Below are 15,544 nucleotides of genomic sequence, written 5' to 3'. Positions count from 1 at the left end.
CAGACTTAGTGTCCTGCCTATATGTTGAGATTCATAATTTTGAAATTCAATGCTGTCTGTATAAAAACCTCATGATACACTCACCTGGGATCAAAGAGACAGGAAAAAGCTGTTTCTTTTAATAAGCTAATATATTGTATATACTATTGTCAAATAATGAGAACTACATCATTATCTAGTTTCTGTCTTGCCTGGGCTACCCAAATTAAAGTTTGGGTTTAATTATTATTACTATTATCAGTCTGAAATTTGTTTTATTTTTGCCTCTCTTCTTCATGCCCCTGTTCTTCAAGTTTATATAACTTAAAGTTTGACTTTTATTCTCTGTTACTGGTCTCATCCATCTGTACCATATTCTCACTACTAGCCAACTTATATCCCTACAAAAACTTTCAATTCCTGTTCTACTACTGAGGGCTTCCTCAAGTTCTCATGCTATATAAATATTTCGGTGGGATCCTTTCTGTCCCTCCTCAAAAGCAACATCAAATCTCCAGTTGCTGGGAAATGGTGCTTTTTCCTATTATTGGAATCAATGAGTCAAGGCATATGTCTTTAATGGAGGTTTTGGCAAGCATGATATTATAGTTATTATTAGATGGACAGAAGTAAACTAAACAGTTTGTTTTCCATGCTGTAAATACAAATCTATGGTTTAAATCAAATACTGCGTTTATAATGTGGTAGAAATATTTACATGGAAAAAAGCACTAATCGATGTGCAACATTAAGAAAATGTAAGTTTTACAAATTCTAGGAGCCAAAATATTTCACAGATCACAAGAAAAGTAAGAACAAAGAAAACTCATAGAAAGCATATAAATCCATGTTAGGAAATGTGCTCCACCCTCAAAGAGTCTGGTTCAGTTAGTATCTTCTGGTTGCAAGAAAAGATGGCTCACTTTAGTTATCCCAAGTAATAAAGTAATGCTGGGGATGGTGAGGGGGTGTACTGTATGAATACAAATACACAGTAATCCAGGAAAAGTCAAACAACTAGAGTAGGATCCATAGTAGAGCCAAGCTACAAAATCTTTACTTACAGCCTAGACACGAAGTCTATGAATATAGCCAAACATATTACTGGTATTGTATTACAATGCATGATGAAATACTACTGTTTTCAGACTTTATGACTACCCTGTACCGATATGTTACTAATATCTCTGCTTCCTTTTTCTTTTTTTAATTTAATTTTATTATGTTATGTTAGTCACCATACATTACATCATTAGTTTTTGATGTAGTGTTCCATGATTCATTGCTTGCATATAACACCCAGTGCTCCATGCAACGTGTGCCCTCCTTAATACCCATTACCAGGCTAACCCATTCCCCCACCCCCTCCCCTCTAAAACCTTCAGTTTGTTTCTCAGAGTCCATAGTTCCTCATGGTTCATCTCTCCTTCCAATTTCCCCCCCTTCACTTTTCCCTTCCTATTATCATCTTTTTAAAAAAAAACATATAATGTACATTTGTTTCAGAGGCACAGGTCTGTGATCCATCACTCTTACACAATTCACAGCGCTCACCATAGCACATACCCTCCCCAATGTCCATCACCCAGCCACCCCACCCCTCCCACCCCCCACCACGCCAGCAACCCTCAGTTTATTTCCTGAGAATAAGGGTTCCTCATATCAGTAAGATCATATGATATTTGTCTCCTGATTGACTTATTTCGCTTAGCATAATACCTTCTAGTTCCATCCACATTGTTACAAATGGCAAGATTTCGGGTTTTTTTGATGACTGCATAATATTCCATTGTATATATACACCACATCTTCTTTATCCATTCATCTGTTAATGGACATTTTGGCTCTTTCCATAGTTTGGCTATTGTACACATTGCTGCTATAAACATTGGGGTGCACGTACCCCTTTGGATCACTCCATTTGTATCTTTGGGGTAAATATCCAGTAGTGCATTGTTGGATCGTACGGTAGCTCTATTTTCAACTTTTTGAGGAACCTCCATACTGTTTTCCAGACTGGCTGCACCAGCTTGCATTCCCACCAACAATGTAGGAGGGTTTCCCTTTCTCCGCATCCTCGCCAACATCTATTGTTTCCTGACTTGTTAACTTTAGCCATTCTGACTGGTGTGAGGTGGTATCTCATTGAGGTTTTGATTTGGATTTCCTTGATGCCGAGTGATGTTGAGCACTTTTTCATGTGTCTGTTGGCCATTTGGATGTCTTCTTTGCAGAAATGTCTGTTCCTGTCTTCTGCCCATTTCTTGATTGGATTATTTGTTCTTTGGGTGTTGAGTTTGATAAGTTCTTTATAGATTTTGGATACTAGCCCTTTATCTGATATGTCATTTACAAATATCTTCTCCTATTCTGTCGGTTGTCTTTTGGTTTTGTTACTATTTCCTTTGCTGTGTAAAAGCTTTTTATCTTGATGAAGTCTCCATAGTTCATTTTTGTCCTTGCTTCCCTTGCCTTTGGCGATGTTTCTAGAAAGAAGTTGCTGCGGCTGAGGTCGAGGAGGTTGCTGCCTGTGTTCTCCTCGAGGATTTTGATGGATTCCTGTCTCACATTGAGGTCTTTCATCCATTTTGAGTCTATTTTTGTGTGTGGTGTAAGGAAATGGTCCAGTTTCATTCTTCTGCATGTGGCTGTCCAATTTTCCCAACACCATTTGTTGAAGAGACTGTCTTTTTTCCATTGGACATTCTTTCCTGCTTTGTTGAAGATGAGTTGACCATAGAGTTGAGGTTCCATTTCTGGGCTCTCTATTCTGTTCCATTGATCTATGTGTCTGTTTTTGTGCCAGTACCACACTGTCTTGATGATGACAGCTTTGTAATAGAGCTTGAAGTCTGGAATTGTGATGCCACCAGCTTTGCTTTCCTTTTTCAACATTCCTCTGGCTACTTGGGGTCTTTTCTAGTTCCATACAAATTTTAGGATAATTTGTTCCATTTCTTTGAAAAAAGTTGGTGGTATTTTGATAGGGATTGTATTGAATGTGTAGATTGCTTTAGGTAGCATTGACATCTTCACAATATTTGTTCTTCTAATCCATGAGCATGTAACGTTTTTCCATTTCTTTGTGTCTTCCTCAATTTCTTCCACGAGTATTCTATAGTTTTCTGAGTACAGATTCTTTGCCTCTTTGGTTAGATTTATTCCTAGGTATCTTATGGTTTTGGGTACAATTTTAAATGGGATCGACTCCTTAATTTCTCTTTCTTCTGTCTTGTTGTTGGTGTATAGGAATGCCACTGATTTCTGTGGATTGATTTTATATCTTGCCACTTTACTAAATTCCTGTATGAGTTCTTCTGCTTGCCTTTTTCTATCCTATCACCAATTTCTTGATTTTTTTTTTCTTTTCACCTTCATACATTTTCTTATGTATCTCCTTAATACTCCTTGCTTTCCTCTAACTCCAGCTTGACCCTCACTTATCACCTCAACCACATAGCTTAATTATCTCTATATGTTCTTGGATGTGCCTCCCACTTCTCTCTGTATTTCCTAATTTGGTCCAAACAAGAAAAAAATCTGTTTGGCTTATATATCTTTTTGCACCAGGCCAAATATAGGTCATTAGCCAGTCTCTGGATTTTGGTAGGAAAGACTATGAGGTCACATAGTACTCCTAGACCTGCTATATTAACTACAAGTAAAGAAGTTTCACTTAGGAATGACCAAGGGCATGGTACCAAGACTGGTGTATTGAATATGCAACCCTATAATACATTCATGAGATGAGAAAATGACAGAGTTCTACCACCTTGTTCCTTCTTAAAAAAAATTTTTTTTAACTCACCTTTTAGGCAGATTTCCCTGGTACTCAGCATGGACTTCCAGAATGAATACAAATAGCCCAATCAAAATAATCAATAAATCAAGGTACATGTCTCTAATGAGAACAAACTTTAAAAAAAAAAAGTGTCATATACATTCCAAAATTAAATGCAAGTGAATTTTTCTTATTCTTCGGTGTTGTTCTTTATCCTCATCACCCTCCTTTTGAAAGTCATAATCTCTTGCTGTAACTGATCACCTCTACGGGCATTACTACTCAACTCCTAATGCATCCATTACAACTAATTCCAACTGTGTATCTTGTATCTTGAAGGTTTCAAGTACTTTTGGAACAAAACATTCTTGTTTCAAAATGCTAAAACGATGAAAGCTGTATGTACTTCATAAATGTAGGTTAACAGAATATATATAATTACAACTAGACTTTAAGCTCATTGAAAGCAGGGACTGTCTCTCTTGTTCATTTCTCTTCCTCAGACACTAGTATGATGGCTGACATATAGTATGTGCTCAATATATTTTTCGAAATAAATAATCAATCAATCAATAAACCAATAAACACCACAGCTATTTTCCCACAACTTCTAAACAGTAGAAAGAATGGAGATTAAAATCTATTAAGGACTGTTTTTGAATAGTATTAAAGTGTCTCCAGATTCCACAGAATCCCTGCATAGACAAACTAGAAATGAAACAAGTTTAGATGCAGGTCTTCTAATTAAAAATAAGTTCCTAGATAAAAGCAAAACAAAATACTGCAGAGACTCTAATAGGAAAATATGTATTTATTTGTTCTTAGCTTAGGTAGATTATATATATATATATCTTTACTCCTAAATGTAACTTCTCCTAGTCAAAGCTTGATGTTTACTGTTTTGTGTTCTCAAATAAAGAGTCCCTGGTAATAGGATTCCTTGCCTTCTTCTGAGGAGGGAAGATTCTGAAAAATAGCCATGAAACCCCTCATATCTCAGCACTGGACCAATCCTCCAACAGAAGTTAGCTTCCCATTGTCTACCTTGGGGCTGAGTCTGTAAGAAATAGTCCTTGCTCCAATTACCCCTCTCATCTCCCTTGGCAACACAGCAATCAGATTTCTAAGCTCATCTTCACTCTCTTAAATAGGAAGAACAAAAGGCAGAAAACCCACAGAATGTTATGTGTGACTCATTTTCAACTTTGTGTGAATAACTTGGCACAAAGGCATGATTTTGCTATTAACGCGGAATATTTACTTGTGTTTCTCCTCATTCAGTTGAGCACACAAATGAGAGACTGATTGCTCTGAACAATGCTGCCGCCTTGTACCCTCCTGGGCACTTGTTATTATTTGAAATCACAGAAAGGCACTGATTCACCACTGAATCACACGCATAATGACCGAAGTTCTAGAAGCTTGTGCCCTAAGGCCCAAGAGCTGGATTATTTCTGCTTCTGCTGTGTGTGACAACTCTGATGCCAGCTCAAATGGTAAAGTTTGCAGGAACTCTGGTCTCCTCATTTAAATTAAAGAATAAACTTTGCCATTTTGCTCTTTGACAAAGAACAATCCCGTAGCTAGACAAAGTTTTCTTTCTCTTTTAGATAAGAGCCACGATCTCTTGTAAGGGGTAAGACCAATGGGTATCAAGAGATTCCCTCTCATGTGTATTAATGGTATCCTCTCTGGTTTGAAGAACAGGGTGCATTGTTTCTGCCCAGTTTCATGTATCATTTTTAAACAGTGTTGCCCTAAGCCACTAAGGGCCAGTATGGGAGGACTAGAGAGTAGTACACAAAGCCACAGTACCCTCAGCCGTCCTTCCAGACATCTGACCCATCTCTCATCCTTCAACCAGGGAAGCTGAGCTTTATTTGTTTTATATGTAGAATTTCTATATGATATTTCATTTGAAAAAAGTAATTCAAAGGCTTTAAAAAAATGAAGAACCAGTGTTGTGGGGGAATGAGCACTGAACTAAGAATTAGGATATCTTCACTCTAGTCCTGCTTCTGACCCTAATTAGCCAGTAGACTTTGAGAACTCATGTTACCTTTTTAGAGCCTGACTCCCCTGCTGTGGAACTGAAGCAACAGATGGTAGAATTTAAGCCAGGCCCTATGAAGGTAAGAAGGGTCCTCGAGGGTCCTCAAGATTGACCTTAAAAAGGAAGAGTGAGGACTCCCATTTTCCCAACTTCACTTCAAACAGTGCAACTCTGCTATATATATATATGATATATATGCATACATATGAGATAGTTTCCGTATAAAATTTGAACTTTAAAAATTTGAAAAATATTCAATTCTGTATCAATATACCCTTCATTCTGACATTCGATTGCTCTATAATTCCTATTTCCTATGTTCCATTGATTAAGAAGCAAGACACTTTACAATGACTTTTTATTCATATATTATGCTATTTGTTGATGTTAATTACATATGATGCAATAATACTTAACACATGCATATATATATAACACCATTCTTTTTCTAGGTACTCAGAAACTCACACATAAATGTAAATTCACATTCAAATTCATATATATGTAAACATTTATATATATACATATATATAAACATTTATATATATACATATATATAAACATTTATATATATACATATATATGTGTATATATGTAAACATTTTTGTCTGGTTAGTATTAACATTAACATTAACATTTTCTACATTTTGTTCCATGGAATACTTCTCTGGGATATAGTAGTAAGCATGGCATGAAAAAAATGTCATGTTGAAATGAGTTTGGGAGACTATGCATATTTAATCTCTTTATAAGTAACACACATTTCAGGTTCCAAAAGGAACTTCAGGGAAAAATCTGTTTGACCTGGATTAATACAGAATTTATCAAATTTGTTTTAGTGGGACACTCTTTGTTATCAATATACCTATTGAATTTACTAGAACCACAGTTCTGAATCAAACTCAGAAACAATAATGTAGTGATTTTCCAAGGTTATGGACTGAATGTGTTCCCCAAAAAGTCATATGCTAAAGTCCTAAGCCCTTTGGGAGGTAATTAGGTTTGGATGAGGTCATGAAGGTGATGCTCTCATTATGGGATTAGTGGCCTTATAAGAAGTGGAAGAGACCCTAAAGCTCTCTCTCTCCCTCTGCACTAGCACAAAGAAAAGACCATGTGAGCCCACAGAGAGATGATGGCCATCTGCAAGCTTGAAAGAGGACTGTCACCAAGAATTGAATCTGCTGGCACCCTGACCTTGGCCTTCCCAGCTCCTGGAACTGTGAGAAATACATGTCTGCTGTTGAAGCCCCCTAGTGTTTTGTTACAGCAGCCTGAGCAGACTGAGATACCCAGGTAAGAAAATTAGGGTTTAACTGGTTGCACAACTTACTGACACAACTAGCATTCTAAATTTCTACCTAAAAATCTATTTGAAAACTCCAATCAAGATGGTGAATTAACTTCATACCTTGACATACCCTTTTTCCTCCAAAAGAATACTTGAAAAATGTAAAATGAGAAAATCCACAATATATAACCAGGCTTCAAAGCAAAAAAAACACTGTTATGGACTAGAATTGGAACAGAAACCCAAAGCAGGGAATATGACTATAGCCCAGAGTCTCCAGGATTTGTAGTCTGGAAACAGGCAGAGGCAGTTGAAATGACAGTGATGGGAGGACTTAAAATCCACAGCAGACAAGGGATAGGATCCAGACTCACTGCTTAAAGCCAGGTGCTGGCACAGAAGTACTCCCTCCTGTCTATCCTCCCCTCCTCATTGCTCATAGAAAGAGGTTGATGAAACTGCTTTCATCCAGAGCCCAAGCAAGGCTTTATAAACTGTGGACTCAGTGAAGCTGGTTGACAAGGCATGACCCCATGCTCAGGAACTGGCTTCCAGACTGGATCTACACTATATCAAATCTCACAACAAAGCAGGAGCCCCAATCTGCTAAAACCTGATTCTAGACTGGAGGCCCTGAGACCTGGATGGAGACAACAGAGAAAACCACTAGCCAAGGAGGAGGTGAGCACAAAAGAGAAAAGAGAGAAGATAAAATCATATCACTCAAAAGCTGATCCTGCACACTAAAGGAAGAAATCTACCGTAGGGGCGCCTGGGTGACTCAGTCGTTAAGCGTCTGCCTTCAGCTCAGGTCATGGTCCCAGGGTCCTGGGATCGAGCCCTGCGTCCGGCTCCCTGCTCCGCGGGAAGCCTGCTTCTCTCTCTGCCACTCCCCCTGCTTGTGTTCCCTCTCTCGCTGTGTCTCTCTCTGTCAAATAAATAAAATCTTTTTTTTAAAGATCTTTAAAAAAAAATCTTAAATCTTAAAATCTTAAAAATCTTAAAAAAAAAAAGAAATCTACTGTAAAGAAAGGCAGCCAACAAAATCCATAATGGGAAAAAGAATCCCCTTCAGGCGATTAACATTCAAAGAATATTCCACCCAACAATTATAAAAAGTATTTTGAACGTTCGTACAAATAAAGAAACAGAGAACATTTGTTGAGAATCATAAATTGTCACAGAAAAACAGGAAAGTAAAATAAGAATTAGTATAGATATAAAAATTAGTTATTTTTTAAATAATGAAAACAGCAACAAAAAAGAGATGAACTCAGGATTTAACGAAGAAGGAATTAATAAATAAAAATATAGTGCTGAGGAATTTCTCATATGCAGAACAGAGGACAAGGATAAAAATTTTGAAAGAGCAGCTAGGATACATAGGGGATAGAAAAAGAGAACCTAACACATGTCTAAAAGGGGAGGTGAGACCGCTAACCAAGAGATTAGGCATCTACAATCTAGATGCATGCAGGCTGTCAGCAAGGTCCAGGGAAATGAACACAAGCGCACTCGAGGAAGGCTCCAGGCTTGACTTCATTGTTAGTTCACAGCAGAGCCTGGGGAATCCATCCCACATTGCAAAGAGACCAGGACAATGCGTCACCAACCCTGACCCAGGCTCTAGCCAGGTAACTCAAGGGCTAGGAGGTAGCTTTTAACAAGCACCAGTCTCCTAAGGATTTCCAGAAGCCAAGGACTAACCTCCTTAGGGACATGTTAAGAGTCCTCTCAGAAGATAACAGGAGAGGAAGAAAAGGGGAGTATGCCAGAGGGGGAGACGAACCATGAGAGATGATGGACTCTGAAAAACAAACTGAGGGTTATAGAGGGGAGGGGGTTAGGGGGATGGGTTAGCCTGGTGATGGGTATTGAGGAGGGCACGTTCTGCATGGAGCACTGGGTGTTATGAACAAACAATGAATCATGGAACACTACACCAAAAACTAATGATGTAATATATGGTGATTAACATAACAATAAAAAAAGAAAAAAAAAAGAGTCCTCTCAGGCAGAAGCAGGCAAAGGTTATGCCCACACCTTATTGGTAAATGAAACGAGGCTACTGATTTATTGCTAAACTGCTTCAGAGTAGTTTCAGGGCAGAGGAAGAATGTCTAGGCATCTGGAGAAAACAGCTGCTACAGGTGTAGGAAATATTAATATACCAAAGACTAGGAACTGAGCAGGGACTGGCCAAAAAAATTAAATTTAAAAAGTAATTTAAAAAAATAAAAGGAATGCAAATAGAAGAAAATCAAAAGAAGAGTGAAGGAAAATAACCATTCCTCTGCTCAAATCCCTCCACAACTTTCTGTATCACTCAGAATGAAGTCCAAAGTCTATAAAATCACGTTCAAGGCTCTACAAACTCCCCCACCTGATCTCACCTGCCACCCTTCTGACCTTACCTCCTCCTGATCTTTGCTTTGCTCTCTGTTTTCCAGCCACACTGTCTTCATTGCTCGTCTTTGAACTTCCCAGGCACACTCCACTTGCTGTTCCCTCTGCTTGGCGACCTCCTCCTTCAGAAGGCCACATGGCTTATTCCCTCACATCCTCCAGTTCTTTGCTCACACATCGTCTTCCTCTGGAGGACCTTCCCTGGCCACCCTGTTTAAACTTGCCTTCCCACTCCGGCCCTCCCTATCCTCCTTCCCTGCCTCACACTTCCCCTCGGCACTCAGCACTATCTCACATTCAAAATGCGTCATACATTTACTTGTGTCTGTCTTCCCCTGCTAGGCTGTAAACTCCTTGAGAACCGGGGTGTTTATCTTTTGTATTTTAGTGCTGTATCTCCAGTACCAGGAACAGTGCCTGACACATTATAGGCACTCAGTAATGACTTGTTGATAGAATCAATAAGTGACCCCTGACATATGGGAAGCACTCAATAAAGACTGAACACTGTGATTTAACCAGTTATTCAACTACCAATAACTCCCTACTTAGTCTGCTCTGCTAGTCTCTGTTCCAGGAGGGTCAGTCACATTATCAGCATAATAACCATAACCATCGACGATATGCTAAGTTCCCTCGGACATATTTTAGTTCCCATATCTCTTTAACATCAATTCAAAAATGGGGACATTATCATCCCCATCTTATTGTGATTATGAGACTGAGGTACAACAAAGTTAACTGATTTCCCCACACTCATATACCTAGAGGGTGATAAAGCAGATTTGGAGCCTAAGTCTATCCTCCTCCAAAGACTCTGATGTCTTCTCCATTGGTGGATTGCTCCTTTCGCTGCTCTGGCCTAGCACTCTCCTCCTAAATAGATACTCTCATCTATAATCACCTTCCTTCCTTCATGATGCTTAACTCTTTTATTAGAATCATCTCTCATAGTAAACACTGTTGTCCATTCCTCCTTGCTAAGCTTGATTTATCTGGGTTCTCTCTCTTCTAAAAATGACTCTATGCATCCCCAGCTCCAAAGGTAAATGTTGATTAATCTAAGCCAATCAGAAAGCTAAGGTGACATCCCTGTAGGGAACATCAGAGCTCTGCCTCTTCACAAAAACAACTAATAAACTACAAAAACTGTTAGAATCTAAGCCAGTCATGCAATTCATTTTCCTTGTCAGTGATTGGCTTAGGAATAGATATTTAATACAATCCCAGCCAATAAGACATGAGGAGAGTCAGCTGGGGCACTTCTAGAAATAGTCTCATTATTATGGAGAAAGACAAGAGAAATAGACTCTTCTTCCCCATACATGTTCATATTTAAATGAGATGTCTGAAATACTACCACCATCTCTGAATCAACCAGAAGATAAAGTTAACGCAAGAAAAAGAATACAATTAATAAAATCTCAAAGAAATAAAATTAGAGGCCTTGTATAACAAGCCTAATGTCCCCCTTACCCATGGAAGTTATGTGAAACTTTTAAAAAGTACTTATACAGTATAAGCAAGGCTGAATTAGTTTCCCATTACTTTAACTGAAAGCATCCTGATACCTCAACACTCTCTTCCCTCTTTAGAAGTAGCCCAGCCTCCAGAAATCACTTCGGATTTACCTTCAATTCTACTACTGGAACATGAACAACCAACCATTTGGTGTCTCATTGTTTCTGAGATTGCCGCTAAAAATAAGATAGAACTCTGACTTTCTTGCTGAGCAGTTGAAAGAAGGAACAGGAGCAGTGATGTCAAAGATCAGGTCTTTGAGGTCAAAGTTCAGTCTCTAGTTTGGACATAGAGGGCTACGTATAGAAGAGTTATATTAGGGCACAAAGAAGTTAAGTAATTTGACCAAGTTCACCATGTTAATTGACAGGCAAGCTAAGACTGTAAGCCAAATTCCTCCTCAACTTCTGTTACAGGACATTATCCACACCCAGATTAAACCTAGCAATATTCATACTTCCAGGTGCATTGTGTAGCTGACCTAAGAGGGGAAAAGGGCTAAGACTTGATGTATTTCAATTATACCTAGGAGATGCATACTTGAAATTTTGCCCACCAGGATCATTCTTTGTACTCAGAGAAAAGCTATCATTTGAAAATATAGTTTCACAGAGCCATTGACCTCTTTGTTGGATCTCTGTCAGGTGAACAATTAAGCTACAATATCTGTTCTCTTTGTCAAGAATAATATTAAAAAACCCAAGCCTGCTTCACATCTTTCAGCTTGTCTGGTAAGTGATTTCCTTTGACCTCTTTACAGGAAAATAATTTTCCTCCGCATGCAAGTTATGGTTTTCATAAACTGGCTCTTTCCTGACCTCTGAAGTCATTCTTGGGAGGATATTTATGTTTATCTCAGAGTTGTCCAGGATAATTGGTCTCTTTTAAGTGAAAAAAAAATTTATTATTTCCAATTATTGGAGGTAGAGAATACCTTAATTTAGAAGCAGTATAATATTGTTGCTAAGAACACACATTCAGGTACTAGATCAACTGAATTAAAATCCTAGCCTCACCATTTCCTAGCTGTGTGACCTTTGACAAGTTACTTAACTTTTCTGTACCTTAGTTTACTCATCTGCAAAACTTAAATCCTTTCTAACAGTGTCTGCTTATAGTGCACAGACTAAATTATACAAAATTTTTCTATTATATATAATAAGTAGTACCTATCTATTGTGTGGATTAAATTAGTTAATATATGTAAAGTTTCTAGAATCCAGCCTGGCACATAGTGGTCACTATACAAGTATTATTGATTGTTATTATTTAGTTCTTTAATGATAGATACAACCACCAAAGCAAACTGAGCATTTGCTATATTCCCAGCACAGAGCTGGATGTCCCAGGTGTGATCATACACAAGATCCAGTTCTTGCCCTCTTATGTTTCAGTCTGGGAATGCAAACAATATACGTGCAATTGCAACCCAAAGTTGTAACTGCTAGGACAGAGGTAGTACAGGGTGCCATGCTAACTGTGGGCAAGGTAAAGGGAGAGAGCAAAAGAGCATTACCTAATTTGAAAAAAAAAAAAAACCCTTCTGGGAGAGAGAAGCACCTCAGTTGGGACAAGAAGTATGGGTGGAAGTTAGTTTGGCTAAGCAAACAACTGGGCATAAAAATGCTACAAGCTTAGAAATAGGTCTTAGTGCTCCTCTAGCCTCATAATAATGAAAAACAGCTTCCCTGCTGGCCCCACCCTCATCATTGTGTTCAATGATGAACACACTGAAAGTGTCTTCGATATCTGTCATTGACCAGGTGGAGATGGGAGACGTGGTCTGTTCCTTTCCCTCTGTCATGTGAACACATACCCTAACAAGTCTCAATCAACTATTCTAAGTTCACGGTGGCTGAGTCCAGCTGTAGTGAGTTTGGGAAAGGGGTGAAACCAAGAACGACTTTTCGCCTTTGGTCTATCCAATTCCTCCCAAAGCACCATGTGCAAGCATGGAGAGCCACTGCTCAGCTCTCTAGGGATCCCCACCTGGATGTTGTCTAGGTTAGTGGAGAATAGTCTATACATCCCCAGCTTTCATCCTGCTGTTCTCTTCCACCAATACCCCACTCCTTTTAGTGTCTTCTCCTAGCCCCAAATCCCCCAACGCCCCCTCCTTCAAACAGAGCTGTGGTCATTTACCAAGTGGTAAAGCAAGCTCCAAGCTTTCCCATTTCTTAGAAATTTTCCTAGCTTCCTGTGCTAGCTATGTGAAACTTTTCACATAACTGTTCTTATACATATAGTCTTTCCCTCATTATGGTGTGGGATAGAGGGAAGGGAAATTTCTCATCCTGATAATACATAAGAGCAGACATGATGTTGGGGTCATCTTGTGCAAAGGTTTCTGATATTTTATTTGGTTGCCTGAAAACCAAAATAATAATAACAGCAGCAACAACAATAATAATAACCAAAGACATCTTACACTGAGAAAGTTAAGTTCATCCTGATAGCTCTCTTCAGTTCTGCGTATCCTTCTTATCCTACTCCCAACTCTAAAAGCGTACATTTTAGGTCTTACTTTGCTAAAGAGAATATCTCCTTGCAAGTCACATTACAGTGTCTCCCCCCTATTAATTTAACCTGAAGAGTGTTTTCCCTAGTTCTGGATATTCACCACACTCCTTACCCTCCCTCCAGCCCCAAAGTTCAACAAAAATGAGATAGGAAAGTCTTGATAAATAACAAAGTATTCATACAAAGCCCTAATAGTAGTAATTTTTAATAGTAGAATTACAGGTAATTTAGCTTTTATTCATTAGATTTTTTTCTTTATTTTTAACCTGACACCATCGTTATATAATTTTGGCAATATAAGGAGAAACACTATTCTTTTAAATGAGTGATCACCATTCACTTCATATGACACTAAGGAAAAAAATGTAAGAACTTCTAATAGAACATGGTGGACATACACAGTGTCTTACCTCCATCAGCTCTGATTATTTAAGTTTCTAAAACTATAGAAAACATCTTTTACATTCATAAATACATTCAAAATAAAGAAAAAGGAAGGGTGCCTGGGTGGCTCAGTCAGTTAAGCATCTGCCTTCGGCTCAGGTCATGATCTCAGGGTCCTGGGATCTAGCCCTGCATCAGGATCCCTTTTGAGGGTAGTCTACTTCTTCCTCTCCCTCTGCCCCTCCCCCCTGCTCCTGCTCTCTCTCTCTCTCTCTCTCTCTCTCTCTCTCTCACACACACACACACACACATAATTAAAAAATAAAAAGGAGCCCCAGTAAACCAGAGAACATGAGGAATCTCTGGAGAGGGATAAGAAAAAAGAGGCCATTAAGTCTAAGGAGTAAAGCTAATGAGAAAAATAATGAATGTCATTAAGCGTCTGCCTTTGGCTCAGGTCATGATCCCAGGGTCCTGGGATCAAGCCCCACATCGGGCACCCTACTCAGAGGGAAGCCTGCTTCTCCCTCTCCCACTCCCCCACTTGTGTTCCCTCTCTCGCTGTGTCTCTCTCTGTCAAATAAATAAATAAAATCTTTAACAAAAAAAAGAACAATGGTGTTGACATTAAAATTAAAGCCTTTCAATAAAATAAATAGTAGAAAAGACACAGTGGAAGTTGAACTGGTGAGCTGGAAGACTGAGCTGATGAACTTTCCAGAACATATCATAAAGGGATTAAGGATCAAAAAGTATGAAAGAAAAGTCAAGAAATATTAAAGATAAATTCAGTATTTCTAACACCTGCCTCCTAGAAATACCAAGAAAAAAGAGACTAAAAAGGTTTTTAGAGAGGTAAAATTCAAAGAGAAAAAGATGTGGCTCTGGTTATTGCTAAACTTTTTTTTTTAAATAATGAGACCGTTTTTGGAATCCTTATTTCATTCATAATTCACTCATCTAATACTTCCTCAGACTCAAGAATGTGCTAAGCATGTGCAAGGCAATGGGAATCTAATAAGAGTAGTCAATCTTCTCCCCAGAAAATGCATATATGCACAGATCACAATTTTCCACATTATTTTAGGGGTTAAGAGTTCATTGATAATCTTCTGTATTTTTATTACAGTCTACCTATTTTGACTGGAATGACTTGGCAAAAACAAGACTATTTATTCCCTTTTGAATTGCTGGATTTCTTGATAGGGTATCTTAGCAACTGACTGTTTGAAGGCACGAAATCATACAGAGACTCAGTCTATAATAAGACTGTAATTGGTGAACTTAAAGTCTGGGGACTATTCCACAAGAGTTATGGAATCTTTCATGAGGTAAACTGGAGTGATTTTCAAATTTCAAAGGAAGTAAATTGAGATAAATTGAAGTCCTTGAAGAATTAGGACTATATTGAATAATAAAAAACACAAGTTTCCTAAAAGTGTTAATAGACTCACAAGTAATCTCAGCCACAAAATCAGCAACCAGAAAAGAGGACAATCTTCCTACAGGATTTAGCCTGAAGGGAAATTTATTGCCAATGAGGGAAATTAAAAACAAGGAGTTTGTCTGAGATAATTATATGGAAATAAAATTCAGCTGGCTACTGAAT

At 38.3% G+C, this 15,544-nt stretch overlaps 1 long non-coding RNA gene and 1 pseudogene across 3 annotated transcripts in view; both read right to left on the bottom strand.

Annotated features, from left to right (window-relative positions):
- The window catches only part of LOC114204756 (large ribosomal subunit protein eL30 pseudogene), a 46,178-nt pseudogene extending 36,530 nt beyond the window's left edge, over window positions 1-9,648 (bottom strand).
- The window catches only part of LOC114204890 (uncharacterized), a 382,680-nt gene that overhangs the window by 89,610 nt on the left and 277,526 nt on the right, over window positions 1-15,544 (bottom strand). The gene's annotated exons all lie outside the window — the stretch shown is intronic.

Source organism: Eumetopias jubatus, unplaced genomic scaffold (genome assembly GCF_037043125.1).
Source record: "Eumetopias jubatus isolate StellerSeaLion01/CBP00866 unplaced genomic scaffold, mEumJub1_p1.0 scaffold_5, whole genome shotgun sequence".
Taxonomy (NCBI): Eukaryota; Metazoa; Chordata; class Mammalia; order Carnivora; family Otariidae; genus Eumetopias; species Eumetopias jubatus.
This window is presented reverse-complemented; position numbering and strand designations above follow the sequence as displayed.